A 16,921-nucleotide genomic window follows, 5' to 3' on the forward strand; every position below is an offset into this window, starting at 1 on the left:
GCGGACGAGTATGCTCAAGTATACGCGGAAAAAGAGGCTAGAGGAAGGGTGATCGACTCTTTACACCAAGAGGCAACCATGTGGATGGATCGGTTTGCTCTGACCTTGAACGGGAGTCAAGAACTTCCCCGCTTGTTAGCCAAGGCCAAGGCGATGGCAGACACCTACTCCACCCCCGAAGAGATTCATGGGCTTCTCGGCTATTGTCAGCATATGATAGACTTAATGGCCCACATAATTAGAAATCGTTAGGAAACTTGTATGGTCTCTCAGACCTTGACTAGATACAACTTCCTTTTTGAAATAAAATGAGTTGGTCCCATGTTTCTACTCCAAAAAGCTTGTGCAAATCAAATCACTCCTACATTTCATCTCTAGCATGCATTTTCTTTCTTTACCCACTCCTCACGTTTGGTTTTTTAGGGAAAAAACACCATAACTAAACGCGCCGCAAGGTATCCCTATCGCACCAGATCCAAATCTAGAACGATGGGTGATCAAGAGGAGACGCAGGAACAGATGAAAGCCGACATGTCGGCTCTGAAAGAACAAATGGCCTCCATGATGGAGGCCATGTTAAGTATGAAGCAGCTCATAGAGAAGAACGCGGCCACTGCCGCCGCTGTCAGTTCGGCTGCCGAAGCAGACCCGACTCTCTTGGCAACTACGCACCATCCTCCCTCAAACATAGTAGGACGGGGAAGGGACACACTGGGGCACGATGGCAGCCCTCACCTGGGATACAACCGAGCGGCTTACCCTTATGGATTGCCGCCCAACTATTCACCACCCGTCTTGCAAGAAGATGCGGGCCACATTGCTTCTCCCGTCCATGAAAGAGAGCCTCCTCAGCAGCTCGACGAAGTCCACAAAGACCCTCAAGACTATGCTCGAAGGGATGTCGAGTTCTATCCCCCGATCCCCGAAGGGCCGGCACCAGGCACGTTGCCTCAACCCAACATCGCAGCACCACCAATAGTTTTGTCCACGGAAGGGCCGCCTCCAGCAACTGAAGAAAGGAGGAAGCTCGATCTCCTTGAGGAAAGATTGAGGGCCGTGGAAGGATTTGGGGATTATTCGTTCGCAGACATGACGGATCTTTGCTTAGTACCCGATGTTGTTATTCCCCCGAAGTTCAAAGTGCCGAACTTCGACAAGTATAAAGGGACGACTTGTCCCAAAAATCATCTCAAGATGTACTGCCGTAAGATGGGCGCCCATTCTAAAGATGAAAAGCTATTAATACACTTCTTTCAAGATAGCTTGGCCGGAGCCGCGGTAGTGTGGTACACTAATTTGGAAGCTTCCCGTATCCGTACTTGGAAGGATCTGATTACTGCCTTCCTAAGGCAGTATCAGTACAATTCTGATATGGCTCCCGACCGCACTCAACTGCAGAATATGTTCAAGAAAGAGGGTGAAACCTTTAAAGAATATGCGCAGCGATGGAGGGATTTGGCGGCACAAGTAGCTCCTCCCATGGTTGAGAGAGAGATGATCACCATGATGGTAGACGCTCTGCCAGTGTTCTACTATGAGAAGCTAGTAGGTTACATGCCGTCCAGCTTTGCGGATCTAGTGTTTGCCGGGGAAAGAATCGAGGTAGGATTGAAAAGAGGAAAGTTTGATTACGTTTCCTCCGCAAATGCGAATGCCAAAAGAATCGGGGCAATAGGGGCAAAAAGGAAGGAAGGAGATGCCCATGCCGTCTCTTCAACACCCGCGTGGGTCAAACCCCAGCAAACACCTCATGGTACCCATCAGTACGCGCAACATCACCCAAGCTTCTCGGCTCATACTGGGAACGCCTCTAGTTCAACACCCGTGCAGCCTAAGGCACCCACCCAGAGGGAAGCTCCCCAAGTTCCAACTCCGAACACGACTCGACCGGCCAGTAATTCCAACACGACAAGGAACTTCCCTCCGAGGCCATTTCCGGAGTTCACCCCACTCCCAATGACGTACGAAGATCTTTTGCCATCCCTCATCGCCAATCATTTGGCCGTGGTAACTCCCGGAAGGGTCCTCGAACCCCCTTTCCCGAAGTGGTATGACCCTAACGCGACCTGCAAGTACCATGGGGGTGTCCCAGGGCATTCCGTTGAAAAATGCTTGGCCCTTAAAATCAAGGTCCAACATTTAATGGATGCTGGATGGCTGACTTTCCAAGAGGATCGGCCCAATGTGAGAACCAACCCGCTCGCCAATCATGGAGGGGGAGCGGTTAATGCAGTTGAGTCCGATAGGCCGCACAGGTCTAAACCTTTAAGGGATGTGGCAACCCCTAGGAGGTTTATCTTTGAGGCCCTACAAAAAGGAGGTGTGATTCCCCATAGTGGGTGTAAGGAGGATTCCTGTCTGCTACACTCCGGCGAGCTGCATGACATGGAGACGTGTTTGGGAGTAGAGGAATTGTTACAGCGGATGATAGATCAGGGTCGACTGGAAGTCGGCATTGAAGGAAAAGAAGAGCAGCATATATGCATGCAGTCTACGGAGGGGAGCGGTGTTGCGAAGCCCAAACCCTTGGTGATATACTTCACTAAAAGCACAGCTTCGCAAAAGCTCGGACACCCCTTAGTAGCCAAACCTGTTCCTTTCCCGTACCAAAATAGCCACGCGGTCCCGTGGAGATATACACCTCCGAGGGAGAAGGAAGAAGAAGCCACTGACGTCAGCTCGCTGTCAGCTAAAGTAAAAAATATCACAGGACTGAGTGGTGTGACCCGTAGTGGTCGTGTGTTCGCGCCTCCGGACCTACCAGTCCAACCCGCGGACGTCAAGGGAAAAGGAAAAGTGGTGGAGGAACAAGATGGCGAAGCACCCCACGCTTCGAATAAAGATATTCCGGCAAAGGGCCCCCCGGAGAAAAAGGATGGTAAAAAGGAGGTGTCGCTAGAGGAAGCCAGCGAGTTCCTTCGGATAATTCAGCAGAGCGAATTCAAGGTTATCGAACAGCTCAACAAAACCCCGGCCAGGGTCTCGCTGTTGGAGTTACTTATGAGCTCTGAGCCTCATCGGGCTCTGCTAGTAAAAGTTTTGAACGAGGCTCATGTGGCCCAAGATATCTCGGTAGAAGGTTTCGGAGGGCTGGTCAACAATATCATTGCCAACAACTATCTTGCCTTCGCCGAAGAAGAAATCCCCGCCGAGGGGAGAGGGCATAATAAGGCTTTACACGTATCAGTCAAGTGTATGGACCATATCGTAGCCAAGGTGCTCATCGATAATGGTTCCAGTTTAAACGTGATGCCTAAGAGCACTTTGGAGAAGTTACCATTCAATGCTTCCCACTTAAAACCAAGTTCAATGGTGGTTCGTGCCTTCGACGGCACTCGCCGAGAGGTTAGGGGAGCGGTCGATCTCCCAGTACAAATAGGCCCTCACACCTGTCAAGTCACCTTCCAAATAATGGATATTAACCCCCCTTACAACTGTCTGTTGGGGCGCCCGTGGATCCACTCAGTGGGAGTTGTGCCTTCTACACTCCACCAAAAGCTGAAATTCGTAGTGGAGGGGCACTTGGTCATCGTGTCAGGCGAGGAAGACATCTTGGTAAGCTGCCCATCCTCCATGCCTTATGTGGAAGCCGCAGAAGAATCGTTAGAAACTGCTTTCCAGTCTTTTTGATGTGAACCTGAGTAGGAGTGGATCGTTTGATACAGGCTACGGAGGTTTGGATGACGCCACTTCCGGTGAAGGAAGATAAGTCAGGGTAGACGCCACAAGGATTACCTTGATAAGTCTGAGATTGGTTCAACAAGGAACTCAGAGAGAAACTCTCACCAAATTTTATCAAATGTCAAAAGTCTCTTTTATTGAAAACAAAAACAAATACTTATAGTGTATCTGAAGAAAAAGATAAAAATAGACATGGGCCTTCTAAACAGTTTGGGCCAAAATTACAATAAAAATAAATTATAACTAAAAACTTATTTAACTTGGGCCTTCAAGTTAGTTTGGGCCTTCAACAACAATTAGTAGTCTTGGTAGTGCCTCTGCCTCTGGGCCTTCATCTTTCTCCACTTGGGCCTTCAATCATCATCAATGGCAGCTATACAAATGACCAGCCTTGTCTCTATGACGTGTTGGGCTTGTTTAAGTCTGCCTCTGGTCATGGGACCTTCAAGTGCTTCATGGTCCTTGCCCTTGGTTATGTCCTCATCACTTTTGAGGTGGTCAGCATTTCCTCCGTGGACTCCCTCTTTGGGCAGCCTTGTCTGTTCGATGCAGCGGTAATGATGGCCCGAGTTATGTTGGGGAACGGTTATGAACCCGGGATGGGTTTAGGCAAAGACAACGGCGGCATAACTAGCCTGATAAATACCCAAGGAAATCGTGGGAAGTATGGTTTAGGCTATAAGCCCACTCAGGCGGACATGAAAAGAAGCATCGCGGGAAGGAAGAACAGTGGTCAAAACTCGCGTTGGAGACAAGAAAGTGAAGGAAGCCCGCCCTGCCACATAAGTAGAAGCTTTATAAGCGCGGGTCTGGGAGACAAAGGTCAAGTGTTCGCGATATGCGAAGATGATGTTCCGAGTACTTTGGATTTGGTACGACCATGCCCTCCTGATTTCCAGCTGGGAAATTGGCGAGTGGAAGAACGCCCCGGCATTTACGCAACGAGCATAATGTAAACCTTTACGGTTTTAAAAGCTCTATAGTTGGGCCTAGGCTTTAGAGTTTTTCCTTTTGTTAAGGCTTTGTGTCTTTTGTTTTTGAATTTATAATACAAGGATCTTTCTTCATCTGTTCCTACGTCTCTACCCATTCTCATTCATTTGCATGTTTACTTCTTTTTCTGAAACGACAGATCCGATGACGAGTCCCCCGAAGGTACTAATACCTGGGACCCACCTATCGACTTCGAGCAAGAAATGAATCAAACGGAAGATGAAGGAAACGAGGATGTGGGACTTCCCCCAGAATTAGAAAGAATGGTTGCCCATGAGGACCAAGAAATGGGGCCTCATCAAGAAGAAACAGAGCTGGTAGACTTAGGAATTGGCAGTGGAAAAAGGGAAATAAAGATAGGTACAGGTATTACCGCACCTATCCATGAAGAATTAATAATCCTGCTAAAAGATTACCAAGACATCTTTGCTTGGTCATACCAAGATATGCCCGGTTTGAGTTCTGACATTGTACAGCACCGATTACCTCTAAATCCCGAGTGTTCCCCGGTAAAACAGAAACTGAGAAGGATGAAGCCCGAAACATCCTTGAAAATAAAAGAAGAAGTGAAGAAGCAATTTGACGCTGGATTTCTGGCCGTCGCTCGGTATCCAGAATGGGTTGCCAACATCATACCGGTTCCTAAGAAAGATGGAAAAGTACGAATGTGTGTGGATTATTGGGACCTGAATCGGGCCAGTCCCAAGGACAATTTTCCTTTACCACACATCGATATCCTCATAGATAACACGGCCAATTTCGCTTTATTTTCCTTCATGGACGGTTTCTCTGGTTACAATCAGATAAAGATGGCGCCCGAGGATATGGAAAAGACTACTTTCGTCACCCTGTGGGGGACGTTCTGTTACAAGGTGATGTCCTTTGGACTCAAGAATGCCGGGGCAACTTATCAACGGGCCATGGTAGCTTTGTTCCATGATATGATGCATCAAGAGATCGAGGTTTACGTGGACGACATAATTGCTAAATCTAAATCCGAGGAAGAACACCTTGTCAACCTGCGGAAGTTGTTCAAAAGGCTTAAGAAATATCAATTAAGGTTGAACCCCGCTAAGTGTACCTTTGGGGTCAAATCAGGGAAATTGCTTGGTTTCATTGTAAGCCAGAAAGGGATAGAGGTAGACCCCGAAAAAGTGAAGGCTATCCTTGAGATGCCAGAACCCCGTACAGAGAGGCAAGTCCGAGGTTTCCTGGGGCGCTTGAATTATATTGCCAGATTCATATCGCAGCTCACCGCCATTTGTGAGCCGTTGTTCAAGCTCTTGCGCAAAAACCAAACTGATCGCTGGAATGAGGATTGCCAAGAGGCTTTTGGAAGGATCAAAAAGTGCCTAATGAATCCTCCCGTGCTTATGCCACCAGTACTTGGAAGGCCTCTCATTTTGTACATGACAATCTTGGACGAATCAATGGGGTGTATGCTGGGGCAACATGACGAATCCGGGAAGAAAGAGCGCGCTGTTTACTACCTAAGTAAGAAGTTCACAACCTGTGAGATGAATTACTCCTTGCTCGAAAGAACGTGTTGTGCTTTAGTATGGGCATCCCATCGCCTAAGGCAGTACATGCTGAGCCATACTACCTGGTTGATATCCAAAATGGACCCGGTTAAGTACATCTTTGAAAAGCCAGCTCTCACGGGACGAATCGCCCAGTGGCAAGTCCTGCTATCTGAGTTTGATATAGTCTACGTCACCCAAAAGGCGATAAAAGGAAGCGCTTTAGCAGATTATTTGGCTCAACAGCCTCTTAACGACTACCAGCCCATGCATCCTGAATTCCCGGATGAGGACATCATGGCCTTGTTCGAGGAAAAATTGGACGAAGATCGGGACAAATGGACCGTATGGTTTGACGGAGCGTCAAACATTCTAGGTCATGGCGTTGGGGCAGTGTTGGTCTCTCCGGACAATCAATGTGTACCTTTCACAGCCAGGCTAGGATTCGACTGCAACAACAACATGGCCGAATATGAAGCATGTGCCCTAGCCGTCCAGGCAGCAATTGACTCCAATGTCAAACTACTCAAGGTGTACGGCGACTCAGCGTTGGTAATCCATCAGCTGAGAGGGGAATGGGAAACTAGAGATCCCAAGCTGATACCCTACAAAGCCTATATCAAGGAATTGGCTAAGACCTTCGATGAGATCTCCTTCCATCATTTTCCCCGCGAGGAAAATCAAATGGCGGATGCACTTGCTACGTTGGCGTCTATGTTCCAGCTAACACCGCACGGGGATCTACCATACATTGAATTTTGGTGTCGTGGCAAACCCGCGCATTGTTGCCAAGTGGAAGAGGAACGGGACGGAAAGCCTTGGTATTTCGACATCAAGCGATATGTCGTAAGCAAAGAATACCCGCCAGAGATTGCCGACAACGATAAAAGGACATTGAGAAGGTTGGCAGCCGGTTTCTTCATGAGCGGAAGCATACTGTATAAAAGAAATCACGACATGACACTCCTGCGGTGTGTGGATGCCAAGGAGGAAAATCACATGATCGAGGAAGTCCATGAGGGCTCGTTTGGAACGCACGCCAACGGGCATGCTATGGCCAGGAAGATCCTAAGAGCAGGTTATTACTGGCTTACCATGGAAAGTGATTGTTGTGTCCATGTGAGGAAATGCCACAAATGTCAAGCATTCTCAGATAATGTCAATGCCCCACCACATCCTCTGAATGTCATGTCTGCCCCTTGGCCTTTCTCCATGTGGGGAATAGATGTCATCGGGGCCATTGAGCCCAAGGCCTCGAATGGTCATCGCTTCATCCTCGTAGCGATAGATTATTTCACCAAGTGGGTCGAGGCGGCTTCATATACCAATGTCACGAGGAATGTGGTGGTCAGGTTCATTAAGAAAGAGATCATCTGCCGGTATGGTTTGCCAAGGAAGATTATCACGGACAACGGCACCAACCTGAATAACAAGATGATGGGGGAAATGTGTGAGGAGTTTAAAATCTGGCATCACAATTCCACACCCTACCGGCCAAAGATGAATGGAGCCGTGGAAGCGGCCAATAAGAATATCAAAAAGATTATCCAAAAGATGACCGTGTCGTACAAGGATTGGCACGAAATGCTCCCATTCGCGTTACACGGTTACCGGACTTCAGTACGAACGTCAACTGGGGCAACGCCATTCTCATTGGTATATGGGATGGAGGCTGTGTTACCGTTTGAGGTAGAAGTCCCGTCATTAAGGATTTTGGCAGAATCCGGATTAAAGGAATCAGAGTGGGCTCAAATGCGCTATGACCAGCTCAACCTCATTGAGGGTAAGCGCTTAACAACCATGAGTCATGGGCGCGTGTACCAGCAAAGAATGAAGAGTGCATTTGACAAGAAAGTACGTTTGCGCAAGTTCCATGAGGGAGACCTTGTGCTAAAGAAAATGTCCCATGCTGTCAAGGACAATCGAGGGAAATGGGCCCCGAACTACGAAGGGCCTTTTGTTGTGAAGAGGGCTTTTTCCGGAGGAGCCCTGGTGCTTACCAACATGGATGATGAAGAGCTACCTTCACCCGTGAATTCTGACGTCGTCAAACGATATTATGCCTAGAAGCTGGGGCAATTAAGGATGTCGCTGCATGTTCTTTATCTTTATGCGTTTTCTGGATTTCCCCCAGGGATTTCCTGTCTGTTGTATCTCTCGTTACAATCTTTCAAAGAAATGAACGTGGATTCGAGGCTTTAGTCCTCACGTTAGTTTCAAACCTTGCGTTAATTTGTGATCACTTGAGCCCTTCCGCTCAGTTCATGGGATGCCCCAAGCGCTTAATTAAAATTGAACCTAAACCAACTTTCGCTCAAATTTGTTGCATTTGAAAACATTCATGCATACGCATATGCATATGCATGCATATTGTTGTGGTAAAACAGGGGCAGGATCATCTTGAGCTACCTTCTGGGGTAGAGACAGAACATGAACAGCAGAAACCAATCAAGGTAAGACAGCGATGCGGTCGAGATTGGCCACACCAGGTTGTTTCTTACTTGCAGGTACACAGGAACGGATGCAAGTGAGGATGGGGTCACGACAGACAGATCGTCGCCCCTTTCTCCACGCTAAGCAAGCGGAGAACGTCGCTGCAAGGCAGCCCCGTATCCTTTGTATTCGCAGTTTTCTTTTACTTTTTGTTTGTTTTAAAAATAAGTAATCAATGCCTAACTCTAACTTAAGTAAGTTCAAGTTAAGCAAGACGCTAAAAGGAAGGAGGGGACATGGTTAATGTTCCTCTCAAAAAAAATAAAAAATGTGCAGGTTAGCTCGCCTGGGCGAGCCACCCCTGCACCAAATTATAAGAATGACGAAAGGGGGGACGTTTTTGCATTCAAAAACTTCTTTTCCCCCCTTTCAAAAGCCATACCCACGGGATTGACGAGTTTGCAGCCCTAGGGTCATCCTTTTTTGCATTTTTTGATTCCGTTTTGCGCTTTTGTTCATCACCAACAAGTAAGTGTTCCATCCCTAAGCTTTCTAGCTTTTCATTGGTGTATTTTGATCTCCTTTTGGTGCTCTAAATTGTGGGAATGTGCTCAAATATATGGGGCAATTTTGGTTTGTTTTCTTGCTTGATTAGGTTGAATTAGGGGTTTGTATGGGATGGCCCTAGGCCTATAATGCATTTTGAAACAATGGGACATGCCACATTGTCCCCGTTCTCTTGCTATTGTTACCTAAACGCGCGCCCACCAAGTGTTCGGTGAAATGCCTCAATGGCATTAGCGCGTGACTTTTGTAAGGAAACAATCCATGGGGCGTTTTGGTTTGTACATATTTTCTATTTTTTGGGACATGCATTCATTCCCGAGAAAGGCTAGAGTAATTGCCCCACATATATCCTAGGCCTAGGAACCAAAGATTTTATGCAAAAGAACACAAGAGGAGGTGCATGTTGGGTAAAGTTACCCTTTTTGGCCAGCAGTCAGCTATGGGCCACGCTACAATATTTTCCCTATGCCTAGATGGTTAGGAATTTTGCTCATCATAAATGTGTAGGTTAGAATTGGTAGCAAAATACCTTTGGCAATTTACACTTTGGGAATGGTAGCAAAATACTTGGATGTATGTACATATAATTTTTGGTAGTCAAAATGTCTCACAAAAATCTATAAATATGTTGCATGTTATGTAAAGAAAATACATTACAAAAATACCTTTTAATTTGAATACAATTTTAGTGAGCAAAAGAAAATATACTTGAATTTGCATGCGGCTTAAGGTAGTAAAAACACTTGAAAAAAAAAAAGGAGAGCATGAAATGTAGCACCTTATTGTGTCGATAGTCAAGATTCATCATGAAGTTTGTGTATGTATAGGTATTAGAAATACCAAGATGTGCACGTATGCAATTTTCGATAGCCAAAGTGCTTAGAGTATGCATGCATATGAATTTAGCAAAGGAAATGTGTGTGATGTAGGTAACAAATACACCTTGGAAGTACATGTAAATAATCTAGGTAACGAAGCTGCCTTGATTGTATATGGGTGCATTTTTTTTTTAGTTAATAGAATGTCTTGTGCAAGTGAACGTTCGTAAGGAAATATGCGCATAAGCTTGCTCTAAATTTACATTGATGTTTGTATTTATGGGAGGAGGTTGTATGCCATTTTTGTTTTAAGAGTAGCGTCCCACTGGTAAAACTAACTTTCCAAATCTTTGCCTTCGCAGGAAATGGCCCCGAGGAAGCTTGCCTCAAAGAGGTCCAGGAAGGACAAGGCAGCCGAAGGAACTAGTTCCGCTCCGGAGTATGACAGTCACCGCTTTAGGAGCGCTGTACACCAGCAGCGCTTCGAGGCCATCAAGGGATGGTCGTTTCTCCGGGAGCGACGCGTCCAGCTCAGGGACGACGAGTATACTTATTTCCAGGAGGAAATAGGGCGCCGGCGGTGGGCATCACTGCTTACTCCCATGGCCAAGTTTGATCCAGAAATAGTCCTTGAGTTTTATGCCAATGCTTGGCCAACAGAGGAGGGCGTGCGTGACATGAGATCCTGGGTAAGGGGTCAGTGGATCCCGTTTGATGCCGATGCTATCGGCCAACTCCTGGGATATCCGTTGGTGTTGGAAGAGGGCCAGGAATGTGAGTATGGCCAGAGGAGGAACCGGTCTGATGGGTTCGATGAGGAGGCCATCGCCCAGCTGCTATGTATACCGGGGCAGGATTTTGCCCGGACTGCTGCAGGGAGGCGAGTGCAAATCATGCGCACCAACATGACCACCCTGACCCAGATATGGATGACGTTGCTCCTCAGCAACATCCTGCCCACCGATCATAATTCCGACCTTCCCATGCCGAAGTGTCAGCTGGTGTACGCCATCCTGACACGGATGAGCATCCATGTGGCTCAGTTGATCGTTGATGCCATCTATATTTTTGCAGGTATGGCGCCCACTAGGCACCCTTTGGACCCAGATAAGTCCAACAGGGCCCTGGGATTTCCCGCACTGATCACAGGACTCTGCCAGTCGTTCGGAGTCCCCGTTGCACCTACCAAGGTGATTCGGCCGCCCATCACCCGAGCTTTTATTGAGAAGTACTGTACCCAGAGACAGGCTCAGGGTGATGCTCCACAGGCCGCAGGCGCGCCACCACCACCTCATCAGGCTGGCCAGGCTGGGGCATTTGACATGGAGCAGTATTTACGGCATTTGGTTCGCCAGCAGGCGGCCAACCACCGAGCACATGTACAGACCCATGATTGTCTGTACCAGATGAGCCTTAGCATGCAGAGCCAGGGCTTCGCTTCTTTTTCATGCCCTACTCCAGACCAGTTCAGGCCAGAGGTTACATGGCCCGGAGATTGGCCCGAGGCCCAAGCAGGAGAGGCACCCCCAGAAGCTCCCGGCGATGGAGAAGAGGCCCACGAGGACGAGGAGATGGCCGATTTGCTTGACTTCTTGGGAGGGAGTGGAGATACATGACTGGGAGATCCCCAGATTCATGTTTTCTTTCATATTTCTTTTATCATTTTTATTCTATGTTATTGTTTTGACTTGAGAGACTAATGTTTGTTTTTGTTGTTTCGATTGTCATTTGTACAGCGCATACATTTTTGTTTAGATTGTTGCGTTAGTGTATCATTACTATCGATGATGTTTGAAATTCTGGAACCGTGTAGAGTTCTTTGTTTAGGAACATCGTCCAAAAATATATATGTAAAATAAACAAAAATCATGATAAAAATAAAAATAGAAAAGAAAAAAATGAAATGAATGAAATGGAAAAGAGAACAAAAGGGAAAAGAAGAGAGCAAGTAAAGAAAAAGAGAGCAAATAAGGAAAAAGAAAGCAAGTAAGGAAAAAGGTGGAAAAAGAGAAAATAAGTTGTCTAGCTAAAAACCGACATGCTTTTGAAAAGAGATGATTTCCAACTTTTCTTTGAAAAAAAATTCATTGATCATAACCGATTTTTGAAGAAAAAACGTGTCTACACCTGAAGGGTGAATGCTGTGAAAATTTCCCCGGACGCCCGAAATGGACTTGGACGAATGCACAAATTGATAAAAGAACATATTTTGGAAACATTGGGTTGATTTAAAATAGAGGAAATGAATCCTGAACCCTAGCATCACATGACCATAAAAATTTGACACTTGAGCGTCCGCATAGGCGCATGCATGACCAGTTTTGCATAAAATTTCCAAATCATCATTTTTTGCATTTGTGTCATGGAAATAATGTGGGGCATCCCTTTTATCCTTGAACCAAACCAAGCCCTGACATGTATCATGTCTAGCCATTCTACAAGCTTTGAGCCAAAATCCTGACTCACCATAAACCTTGACCCAGGGTGAGAATGTCAATCCTTACCCTCGGAAGCGAAAAGAATAGAAGGGAAATTTCCAATCAAAGAAAAGGAAAGAAGGAAGATTTCCAATCAAAAAGAAAGCAAAAAAGAAAAGAAGGAAAATTCCCCAATCAAAGAGTGGGAGAAAGCAAAAAGAAAAGAAAGAAAATTCCCAATCAAAGAATGGGAGAAAGTAAAAAAGGAAGAAGAAGAAGGAAAGAAAGCTCCTGATCAAGGATCGAAGGAAAACAGAAGAAATGTGCAGAAAGGTCTTTGGACCGGACAATATCTGAACAATACAGAATTGTCACCAAATGAAAAAAAAGAAGGAAAGGAAACCACGACCTAAAATGGTCTTCTCCCTTTGATTACCAACCAAAATCCCGTGCGCTAGCGACTTTTTCGCCCCGCAGAAAAAGAAAAAGCCAACAAAAAAAATCATAAGCCAAAAACACACAAAAGCCGAAAAAACCCATCAAGAAAACCCATTCCCAAGGGAAGTCCTATTGATCCATGATCACGCGTGTAATTTTTGATTTGATAGGAAATAATTTGCAAAGTCAAGTCATGACATATCTATGGTTCGGAATTAGGATGAAACACTTACCTGTGCGAGATTGATACACTTTGAGTGATTTTCTTCTATTTTTGTCGGACCCAGTGTTTTCTCTAAATGTTCATTTAGAAACGAAATGCTAACATCCAAAATCTCAGTTAAGGTTATGGGGGATTTCATCAGCAGACTCTCCTTCTCCGGTAAACGCATTGTTTTTCACTCAAAAAAAGCGTATGCTGCTCTAATCAGTTGGAATATTTATCTCTTTACTTAGCATGTTTGCATTTTAGCGAAGAAAACACCGAGACTTTTTCAAGTCTCACAAGTTATCCAGAACTACGTAGGTCTGAGTTCCTCATTAGAGGATACGTAGGAGCAAGAGCCTCGCTTTTGTCGACCACACCGCCTTTTGTTGCCATGACCCAAGAGCTGGTAGCCCGCGGAGACACCTTACGGTTATTCGCACCTCGTCATTCAGTGACCCCAAGTGTGATTGACGAGTAGAGGCCAATGTGGTCATCTGCGCCCTTTCCGGAGATGTCATCATCTTCCGATGGAGACTTTTCAAGTCTCACAAGTTATCTAGAACTACGTAGGTCTGAGTTCCTCATTGGAGGATACGTAGGAGCAAGAGCCTTGCTTTTGTCGGCCGCCCCATAATCTTTGTCATACTGACCCTGAGGTCATGTGACATGCACCCTTGTGTCATCCAGAGGCGGCAGGCCCGATGATACGCGGAGATACCTTACGGTTATCCGCACCCTTTTGTCATCCAGAGGCGGCGGGCCCGATGACAAGCAGAGACAAAATTTGGTCATTCTGCACCCTTGTGTCATCCAGAGGCGGCGGGCCCGATGATACGCGGAGATACCTTACGGTTATCCGCACCATTTTGTCATCCAGAGGCGGCAGGCCCGATGACAAGCAGAGACAAAATTTGGTCATTCTGCACCCTTGTGTCATCCAGAGGCGGCGGGCCCGATGATACGCGGAAATACCCGAGTGGTTATCCGTATAAACATTCTTTTGCTATCTGTAAGATAGAACGCTTGATAGCACGCAGAGACTGACATAGTCTTCTGCACCTTTTGTTCCTCCGGGAACAACAAGTCATTTACATGCGGAAATTTTATGGTCACTCGCGACTCTCGTCAACCGAGAGGAGCGAAATTAGTGTCATACACTAACTTTCGTCCGGGGACCTTTGCTTGATGACATGCGACCTTTCTTTGGTCCTTGTGAGGTGCTAGGCACCCATCATTAGGCAATTTGTGAAATTCCGGGAACGACAAGTCATGGTCACCCGCGACTCTCGTCAACCGAGAGGAGCGAAATTAGTGTCATACCCTAATTTTCGTCCGGGGAACTTTGCTTGATGACATGCGACCTTTCTTTGGTCCTTGTGAGGTGCTTGGCACCCATCATTAGGCAATTTGTGAAATTCCGGGAATGACAAGTCATGGTTACCCGCGACTCTCGTCAACCAAGAGGAGCGAAATTAGTGTCATACACTAATTTTCGTCCGGGGACCTTTGCTTGATGACATGCGACCTTTCTTTGGTCCTTGTGAGGTGCTAGGCACCCATCATTAGGCAATTTGTGAAATTCCGGGAACGACAAGTCATGGTCACCCGCGACTCTCGTCAACCGAGAGGAGCGAAATTAGTGTCATACCCTAATTTTCGTCCGGGGACCTTTGCTTGATGACATGCGACCTTTCTTTGGTCCTTGTGAGGTGCTTGGCACCCATCATTAGGCAATTTGTGAAATTCCGGGAATGACAAGTCATGGTCACCCGCGACTCTCGTCAACCGAGAGGAGTGAAATTAGTGTCATACACTAATTTTCGTCCGGGGACCTTTGCTTGATGACATGCGACCTTTCTTTGGTCCTTGTGAGGTGCTAGGCACCCATCATTAGGCAATTTGTGAAATTCCAGGAACGACAAGTCATGGTCACCCGCGACTCTCGTCAACCGAGAGGAGCAAAATTAGTGTCATACCCTAATTTTCGTCCGGGGACCTTTGCTTGATGACATGCGACCTTTCTTTGGTCCTTGTGAGGTGCTTGGCACCCATCATTAGGCAATTTGTGAAATTCCGGGAATAACAAGTCATTTGCATGTGGAGATTTTATGGTCACCAGCGACTCTCGTCAAATCGAGAGGAACGAAATTAGTGTCTTATCTTTACTTTCCTTTTATCTCCAATAAAAGACAAGTAAAGAGGGGCAACTGTCATACCCTAATTTCGTCTGGGGACCTTTGCTTGATAATATGCGACCTTTCTTTGGTCCTTGTAAGGTGCTTGGCACCCATCATTAGGCAATTTGTGAAATTCCAGGACATGCCGAAAAACCAAAAATATTGATGCACAATCCGTAAGTTTCCGTGACACACCGGAAATCAAATGGAAGCATCGTTGCATAATTAAGTGAGATTCCGTAAGTCAAAAAGTGGATGATTATCTAATCCGCAAGGTTCCGTAACATTACGGAAAGAAAACAAGTATCGTTACGAAATTCGTAAGTTTCCGTAACTTTACGAAAAAAGAATCACCAAAAAAAAGCAGAGGGGGGTGTACTTAGTAAAAATGGGGGTGCAAATAGCACCCAGGCCCACTTGGGCCCTCCAGAATATTCCTCCAGAAGGCTATTGCTTCTGGAGGAAGCAACCTGGCTCGCCTGGGCGAGCTGGGTGGCAACCACCTCCCCTATTTTGCTATAAATAGGGGAGGAAGTGAAGAAGAAAAGGGTTCAGCCCCTTTGGCACTTCTCTCTCTTTCGAATTTGCTTGAAAAAATTGTTTCCGTGAAGAAAATCTAAGCCGAGGCGCTTCCGAAACGTTTCCGTAACGTTTTCCGTGAGGAATTTCGCAAAGGTTTCAACCGTTCTTCGACGTTCTTCATCGTTCTTCGATCTTCAACGGGTAAGTACCTCGAACCAAGATTTTCGATTCATTCTATGTACCCACGGTGGTCCACATTGTGTTTTGTGTATTTTTATTCCCGTTTCGTTTACTTTTTATACCCCCTCTTGACGTGCTTAAGCCATTTTACTTAAGTTATTTCTCGCTTAACTTAAAAATAAAATAAATTTCCACCGAACGTTTGAATTGTATTACCCGTTAACTTCGGTTAAAATGAATTCCGACCGTTGTTCAATTTTTACCGTATCGATATATCATGGGCGTCGATCATACATTCGAGTCAAAAGTTATGGCCATTTCAAATCGCCGAGACTTCCGTGTTAAATTTCGAGGGTCGCGATATATGATGCACGTGAATCAGACATCCGAGTGAAAAGTTATAGCCATTTGAATTTCTCAAGAGCTTCCGTTGTTCAATTTTGAGCATCTCGATATATCATGGGCGTCGATCATAAATTCGAGTCAAAAGTTATGGCCGTTTGAATTTGCCGAGAGCTTCCGTGGTCAATTTTGAGGGTCTCGATATATGATTCACGTGAATCGGACATCCGAGTTAAAAGTTATAGCCATTTGAATTTCCCGAGAACTTCCGTTGTTCAATTTTGAGTGTCTCGATATATCATGGGCGTCGATCATACATTCGAGTAAAAAGTTATGGCCGTTTGAATTCGCCGAGAGCCTCCGTGTTAAATTTCGAGGGTTCTGATATATGATGCACGTGATTCAGACATCCGAGTGAAAAGTTATAGCCATTTGAATTTCTCGAGAGCTTCCGTTGTTCCATTTTGAGCGTCTCAATATATCATGGGCGTCGATCATACATTCGAGTCAAAAGTTATGGCCGTTATAATTTGCCGAGAGCTTCTGTGGTCAATTTCAAAGGTCTCGATATATGATGCACGTGAATCACACATCCTAGTGAAAAGTTATAGCCATTTGAATTTCC

The sequence above is a fragment of the Glycine max genome, chromosome 13 (genome assembly GCF_000004515.6).
Source record: "Glycine max cultivar Williams 82 chromosome 13, Glycine_max_v4.0, whole genome shotgun sequence".
NCBI classification, from domain to species: Eukaryota; Viridiplantae; Streptophyta; class Magnoliopsida; order Fabales; family Fabaceae; genus Glycine; species Glycine max.